We start from the raw sequence: 8,108 nt of genomic DNA, 5'->3' as shown, positions 1-8,108 counted from the left end.
AAATCTTTTTATTAGTAACTTCACAGTTTAAGATCTTTGAATCCACCAAAGAACTGAATTTTGTGAGCTTTGTTTCAGCTCTTTGGTATTAATTTTTGTGCATGAAGAAAGAGCATAGGACAAAAAGTTTCTGAGCATATAGAATTTCTTTGAAAATTGATGTTCTACTTGCTAATTTTTTGTAAGAGCGAATTGAAAATGAGCAAAATAATCTGTCTACATTGTACTCATTTGCTAAAAATACAATACTGCTACAAAATTAATTACACCTCTTCCTCAAAAGTCATAAATTCCTTATAACATATTAAAACCAAAAATAAAATCTTATCTGAGCCTTCTTGGAAATGAAACAAATATTTTAAAGATTAACATTCAATTGTTTGCATAACAACAAACTCTAAAATACTGGCAAATTTCAAAATCATTATGAGTATTGGAAAATAGCTTAAGCAATTACAAGACAAAAAATTGAGGATATCACACATAACAAAATACTCCTACATGGTTAAACTTTACAATATAAGGAAAATATAGTCATGTAGGTTAGAGGCTGTTGTGAGAAATTTCTGCTAAATATTTTCCTCTCTATTTTTAGAATTTTTTTGGCTTGATAATTCAAAAAAAAAAATAATCAAAACAGAGAAAAGTGGCATTTTTGAAATCTAATAATTTTAATAGCAGCTGTTGAAAGGTTACCTATAACTAATTTATAATCAAATATTTTAGTTTGGATCTTCTGTTATGAAGGAAAGAACCAAAAGTTTTCTCAGCAATATAGTTCTTCAAAAGAAGCAGCAGAAGTTTTAGAAAAACAATTATTATGAATCGCTTAATCTTAATTTTGAAGAACAGCCTATTCCTTGAAATCTGCTTCTTCTAACTTAATACCAAGGAGGAATCTGTGAAAAGCTTTCTGATGTCTTTTGTGTCAGATATTAGTCTCAGGAGTCAGAGAAGAACGGGATATGCATAGCAAGTTAGGCATTTTCTCCACAGGCATATTATCCCAAATTAGTTTTGTGAGATGCTGGAGCTGGGCAAAGATATCTGAAAAGTGATGTTGCATTAGCACTTATTATAGAAATGGATCACAGTTCCTTCTTCTAGTTGCTGGCACCATTCCCCTTAGATTTGAGTTTTCTTGTAGTTATTACTTCAGTGTATTGCTTTTGCATTCAATAATTAACTTTGCTGTTAAAAAGTTTTCAGCATATGTTTGAAATAATTAATGTTAATTGCTGCATGAACTTTGAGTGATCCACCAGGAACGAGTTAGCTCCAAAAAGAACATTTTCCATCTGAGTACACAGTCATTAAAATACATTAATCTACTAATCCTTATACCTGTGTGCTATTTCCCTTTTCTTTTGCCAAGGAAACAACAACAACAGCAACAACAAAGAATTGTATTTAATAGCTGCTGATCTTGATTTTATAGATAAGTATTCAGCAGAATACATTTTAAATCTTGGCATTAGAATTTCCCCAAAGTTAAAGGCAAATAATATTAATATTTGTAAAAACTAAGAAAACTCAGTGCTTTTATATTTTTAAATATGGAATGTTTTGTTAATAATTAGCCAAGAAATACAAGGGCTCATACTTAATTTGCCCTAGTGTGATTCTGTGCATTTCAGTATATGTCCAAAACTTAACTTCCTAGTGTAAACAGCAGGAAAGGACTAGGAAGAACTGCCATCATGAGCGAAGTGCTTTCACGCTGAAAACAAATGTGTGTCCTACCAAGTAATATGTGTAAGGCTTAAATATCTGTAAGTTTAAAGCTCAGGAAAAAAATTGCCTGATGATTTTTAAGTTTTTGGATTTTAGCAGATCCTTTCTGAAATTTTGTAATAAACTCAGCAGTTAAATGCCCAGTGCAGTCACAATGAAATTGCTGAAGCAAATAACAGTGGTGTTTACCCAGAGCTATTTTCAGACTTCAACTTTTCCCCAAATCATTAAGAGGAACAATGTTTCTCCAAATCTGCAACTGGAAATTTGCGTTCCCCTTAGGTCATGTCCTGGCGTGAACTTTATAAGCCTAGGCATTTCAGGAAACTAGGAACATATTTTAGTGGAGATGTGACAGTGGTAGGTTAATGTTTGGACTCTATGATCTTAAAGGTCTTTTCCAATCCAAACAATTCTGAGATTCTATGATTTGATTCTCACAGATGCTTACTGAGCAATTTCCAAATTTACCTAGAGAATTTGACCATAACGACTTATGGTAATGATTGGAATCACAGTCTGGAGGTTACATGGATCATTGAGTCCAAGAATTGCTACCAGATGTCTTTTTTTGATGACAATTTACACAAAAATGTTAGTTTCTGAATGTACTTCATCTGAAAGCTGTATTAGATTTTTCATGAAACCAAGAGGGCAGTGAACAAATATTTTGAGTCTTGGGCTCACAGAGCAATTATAGCCAGAAAATAAGGTCTATACACTGTCAGAAATTTAGAAGGACACAATGTTTATAAAATTTTAAAAGTCTTAAAAGTATACTTGAATTCATAAGGAATTTTAAAGTTTTTTCTTCATTAATTTAAATTGTTAGGGAAGATTTTAATTAAACTATGACACCTCAGAGTGAAAGTTAGCTCAGACACAGGCAATTTGGGTATAATTTCATAAATCTGGCCCTATGGCATATTTTGGGGAAAAACAAAAAAAAAGAAGTAAATTGCAATTACATAGCAAACAAACAAAAAAGTGCTTTAAATTACATAAGAGCAAGCCAAAAGAAAGGGTGGGTTTTTTAATATTTAGGCATGTGAATGTCTGGTTTAAATGAATTATGAATACCTAGGGAAAAGAATAATCTGAAACCTGAGAACATGACGCTTCAACTTCACAAGAAGACTGTGTTTAAGTAAGATACAGAAAAAACATTGAGGGTTTTTTAATTTCTTTTTCTCAACTAAAATATTATTTTAGCTTTGTAAGTCAATCTTAGAAGAAAAAAAAATCAAGCAAATAATGTAGTTTGTTTTTTTTTTTAAACTGCAATTAACTTAAAGTTACTTGGTTGATTGCTTGCTATTCTCTCTGTTGTACCCAGAGGAATGACTCACACAAACCTGATGCAAACAGTTGTGAAACAAAACTGATGCAAATAAAAAATTACTTGCTCAAGCACTAGTATTTGATGTTTAAAACAAATGAAATAGGAGTGAATTTTACCCTCTACTCCAGTCACTACAGCTGAAATGCAAACATAGGCTCACTTGCCTCTGTGATTGATGGGGATGATGTAAAATCTGCATTGGTTAAAAATCAAATGAATGTTTGCTCTGTGGTTATGTGGGATTGCTGCAGATTGTCTTGGCCTTTTGTGTTCCTATCCAACCCCACACCCATTATTTTTAATCCATTTTGTCCTTTCTGCCAACCTACCATATGCACACCTAATTAATTCCCACGAAATCAAATATTTCAGGAGTTTAATGGTGTATCTTTCTATAGTAAATTAAAACAAAAAAGCCCTCAAACCAACAAAACACAACAAACAACAACAAAAACCCAATCCAAGCCAAAATTTAAAAAAAACAAACAAACAAAAACCACAAAACCACAGAAACAACCCCCTTCCCCCAACTAAAAACTTAGAGTTTGATAATGGTGTGTCTCTTTTTCATTACAATCCCAAAGAAATGTCTACTGCCAGTTCACTCTCACAGACAATTTTGTCAAATTTTTAAAGTTTTTGACTTTCTTTAAGCTTTGGGTATTGCTATGATGTACTATTTTGCCTTCCTTTACTTCTGATACTGTTAAGTATTGGTAAAAGCTTTTTAGAACTTCTGTTCCAAATTTAATGAAAATCAAATTTGGAAGTTGACTAGATATCTCCAGAGGTCTATTCCAGTCCCAGTCTTTCTGAGAAATTATTTTCATCATGTAATCATTAACAAAAAGTATAAAAGCATTTCCCTGCAGTTAAAAAAAAAATATATAAAAATTACATTTAATTGAAATAATGTTTGAAATAATTTGATATGGGAAAAAAATCTAAAAACAGTAAGGTGAATATACCTTGATATTTAATTTAATTTTTTTTTACCTGTGTTTCGTTTTATTGTCTGTATTTGTCTTGATAAATCATTGTTTCACTAGTCAAAGAATGGATGTTCCCATCGAAATATATATTCTTCCAAACTGAACTCCAAATGAAATATATAATTGATTCCACTTTTGTGTTCTGGGCTTTTTTTTCTTCTTTTGAACTTCACCTGTGCTATTAAACAGTCAAAAGAAAACTTAGGGGAATAATTTATTTTACTCTCAGTAGTGCACATTGAACCTGGAGGCATTTTGGTGTCACATAAATTTTACACAGTACAGTAGAATGGCAGTAGGTCACTATCCTCTCCAAAGAAACTCTAAAGGAAACGAGGTGATTGTAACATCAAGTGGACAATCAGTAAAACCTACAGAGATGCTATCAATATTAAAGTTAAAATGTTACAGCCAGGTCTTGTCTGCCCTCGAGGTGACGAAGAGGTTGTAACCACTAGGTGAAGCACTTTGAAATCCTAGTAAATTACTTCATGATCACATCCAAATGTGCTTGTTCTCTTTGGCTTGCTTTTCTACAACTTTGTGTTTTAGCTCTCTCAGAAAACCAATTGTTTATGGCTTGGTTTCTTCCTCAGAAAACAGACTGATAAAAGCATCTAAAACTGCTGGGTTTGACAACTTGCCCCCTAAAAAACCCCACTAAAAGAAGGATGACTTTTCAATAGTTTTTTAAGTGGCATATTTTACTTGATTACAAGTCTTAAAAAAATCTGGGCTCTCCTTAAATACTTTAAATTTGTCAAAGACAAATTTTGATTAAAAATCAATATTTTTATTTAAACCAAAAATATTTATTTGATTTTTAATGCTAAGAAGAAACAGATTTGAACTTTTTTAATTCTGAAGAAGTTCATAAAGTTGCTATGCTGAGACTTTGAAATCAGCAAGGAGGTTTGTTTTCTGGAAGGACTGAACAGGAACACGTACAGGGAAGAATCAGATATAAATTTTCCTAAGAACATCTCATATAGACAAACAAGGCCAATAAAACCATGATTCATACATGCTTGGATATGATTTCTTACAAAAGCAAAGGCCAATAGCAGGTGGATGTTTTCATTGCTATGATAGCTACAGAGCAATTACATGAACTATCTCAATCAATGTGCTCCTTCATTGCTGTGGAATAAAAAAAAAAATCCAAACAATAAACTATTCCTAAGGTACTGAGTGAATTATTGAGTGGGAATAACTAATGCTACATACAAAGAGAAATGTTATCAGGGATATGGCTAATCATCTCAAAAAATTTTCCTTTGTCTTCATTCCATTTTGATAGATTTCTCAAGAAAACAAATCTTGTGACTTCACTTATTCAGTTTTCTTTTTAGGAGGAATCCTTCTGCAGATATCTTTTGATATGAAAAAAACACTATTTTTCATGGCTTGTGGCACGGTAAAGACTACAAATAGTGTTTGATATTAAAACATAAGGAAAGGTAGTAATGAGAATCTCAGAAGATCTTTAAAATGAAGGTTATAGCTGTACAACTATAATAGAATAGAAAGATTGCAGATATTTATAGAGATGACACAGCAATAGAAAAGGCTTAGCAAGACCAATACGACAGTTTACAAAGATGCTCAGATGACCAACACATAATAGGCCTAAGTTAATCAATGTTGGTGTGATTCACTTTTTCTTCAATAATTAATAAACAAGTCAGTTTTCACTCTGAAAGGTCTTATCTTCCATTTTCTTACAAAAGCATCTGGAAAATACAGTGATATTTCATTTTCTTTGTTACCTATTCTCAGAACCCACCTATTAAAAGTCATATGGCTAAAAAACAGAGTGGGAAATACTGATATTAATACTGTGATTCAGAAATATGTAAGAAAGAACAATTTATTTTTCATTAGAAACCATGAATTGCAAAAGCAAGGGTATGCTATGCAAATGTGTCATATTTTTTGCTACCATTATAATATTGCTAAAATTCATGGCAAACACATCTAGCCAATAAAAGCATGAATTTTTATATTTTACACAATTTAATGGATGAGTGCCGTTATTACTGTTTTAACAATGACATGATTTAATATATCTGGCCTCTTTTTTGGAATGCATTTACTTATCTATTTCATTTTAATATAATTTGATCATATTATGTAAAAGATACTATAACCATTATGCCAAAGCATTAATGTCATGCACGGAATAATGCCAATTTTTCTCAAAATGCTATGAATACACATTTAGTTTAATTTAGATTATTCTTTACAGAAAGATGTCTGGAATATTAATATCTCTACCTAATCTTTACATTACATCTGTGCATATTAGAGTGTTTCAGATGTGAATAAGAGAAGTCACTCAACTTGATTTAAAAAATACCTTCTAACTCAAAATAAAACCCATTTAAACTTCCATATTTTTTCCATATTAAATGGTAGCAATAGTTCAGGGAAATGAAAATGATACTTCAAATTAGGCTGTTTAAAAAAAAAAAGAGTTGAAAGAATTAATTTCCTATTCCTTTTATGGTAGCTATCCAATTCTCTATACCAAAGGTTGGTATCAGCAACATTCATCATAATTGGTAAATTTATCTCATATACGGAAAGATTACACATAATTGACAAAATGGATAAGGCTTGTATGATAACTAGCAGTGAGAGAATAACTGATAAAGAATAAAGTAGTTAATAAAATCAAAATATTCCTGATCTCTTTTTTTTTTTTTCCCCTTTCCAACTATGGACAATGTCTTCAGTGAAAAATATTTAGTATACTGATTATTTGGACAGCATGGACTCACAGATAAGCTGCATCCACTGCTGGTGGTAAGACCAAAGCACGTGGTGGTGGGATCTAAGCTTTGGTCCAGGAGTGAGGATTTCCAACACTCCCTTCCCCCATGATGGGAAAATGAAGGAATTCTGGTTGAGCCTGAACAAAAGGAGGAGGCAGGAGGAAGAGAAATAGCCAGATTTGGAGCTACCCAGTGGGGGTGGATCTCTAAGGAGAGAACTAGGAGAGGCAAACAATTAGTTTTCTAGGGTACACAAAGTACTTGCTCTATCAAACTGCCTGGTGTGTACTTTGCTTTAAGAATAATTTGTTTACAAATTCTTACCATGGAAGTCTCTCAATTAGGAAGCTATGTGATGTTTTTCTTCTTTTTTTCAGAGGAACAAATCAACTGTTGTAAAGATTTCCTATTTTAAAGTTTTGTGTGAAAGAATGCCCTGATATTAATGTCAATGTAATATTAACATTTTATATTTTATAAAAAGACATAATTATAATTAGCAACTAATAAAAATTAAATACAATCTATTAACAATGTGTAATTGTGCATATATAAATACATATATCTAATTATGAACATTATTATTTCAAAAGGAAGTATTAATACATAATGTATAATAATACTGCTTTTTGAAATTCACTATGGAATATTCAGATTTTACAGTTCATATGCACATTTTGTTAACATTTGGGTGTGCAATGAAAGAATAAAAGATAGACTACAGAATATATGTTTTAAAATTTATAGAAACATTTGTGAAATGTGCCTTTTTGTCTCCTACTTAGCATTTAAAGCATAAATTGAATCTTATTTGAATATTACCTATGTACATGTCCCCAAGACTGGTCTGTTTATTTGTATTATTGACTACTAGAAATTTCAAAACAAGGTCTCGTATCATTGATGTATTCAGCATACATTGAATGTGTTAAGCACTTTCACTGAAATAACTAGATGCAAATTTCTAACCAGATGGAAATGATTTAAAACAACAAAACCCCCTAACCTAGCAAAATCCAAACCAACAGATTTGTCATCTATGCCTTGAAATTTGAAGTTAAGGACATTTATTTTGTTGCTACAAGTTTTCAGTAGAATCAGATATTGTCTTAAAACTATGTTATTTGAGTGGAGTGTATTCATGTTTTCTTTTGCATTAAAATTCTCAATATTTAAAGTTATAACAATTCAGTTCAAGTAATTTCACCAAATATCTCTTAGTATCTAATGAAGGATGGAAAACTCCTTTTTTGATGTGATAGA

The sequence above is a fragment of the Pyrgilauda ruficollis genome, unplaced genomic scaffold (assembly GCF_017590135.1).
Source record: "Pyrgilauda ruficollis isolate IOZ18807 unplaced genomic scaffold, ASM1759013v1 scaffold18, whole genome shotgun sequence".
Classification (NCBI taxonomy): Eukaryota; Metazoa; Chordata; class Aves; order Passeriformes; family Passeridae; genus Pyrgilauda; species Pyrgilauda ruficollis.
This window is presented reverse-complemented; position numbering follows the sequence as displayed.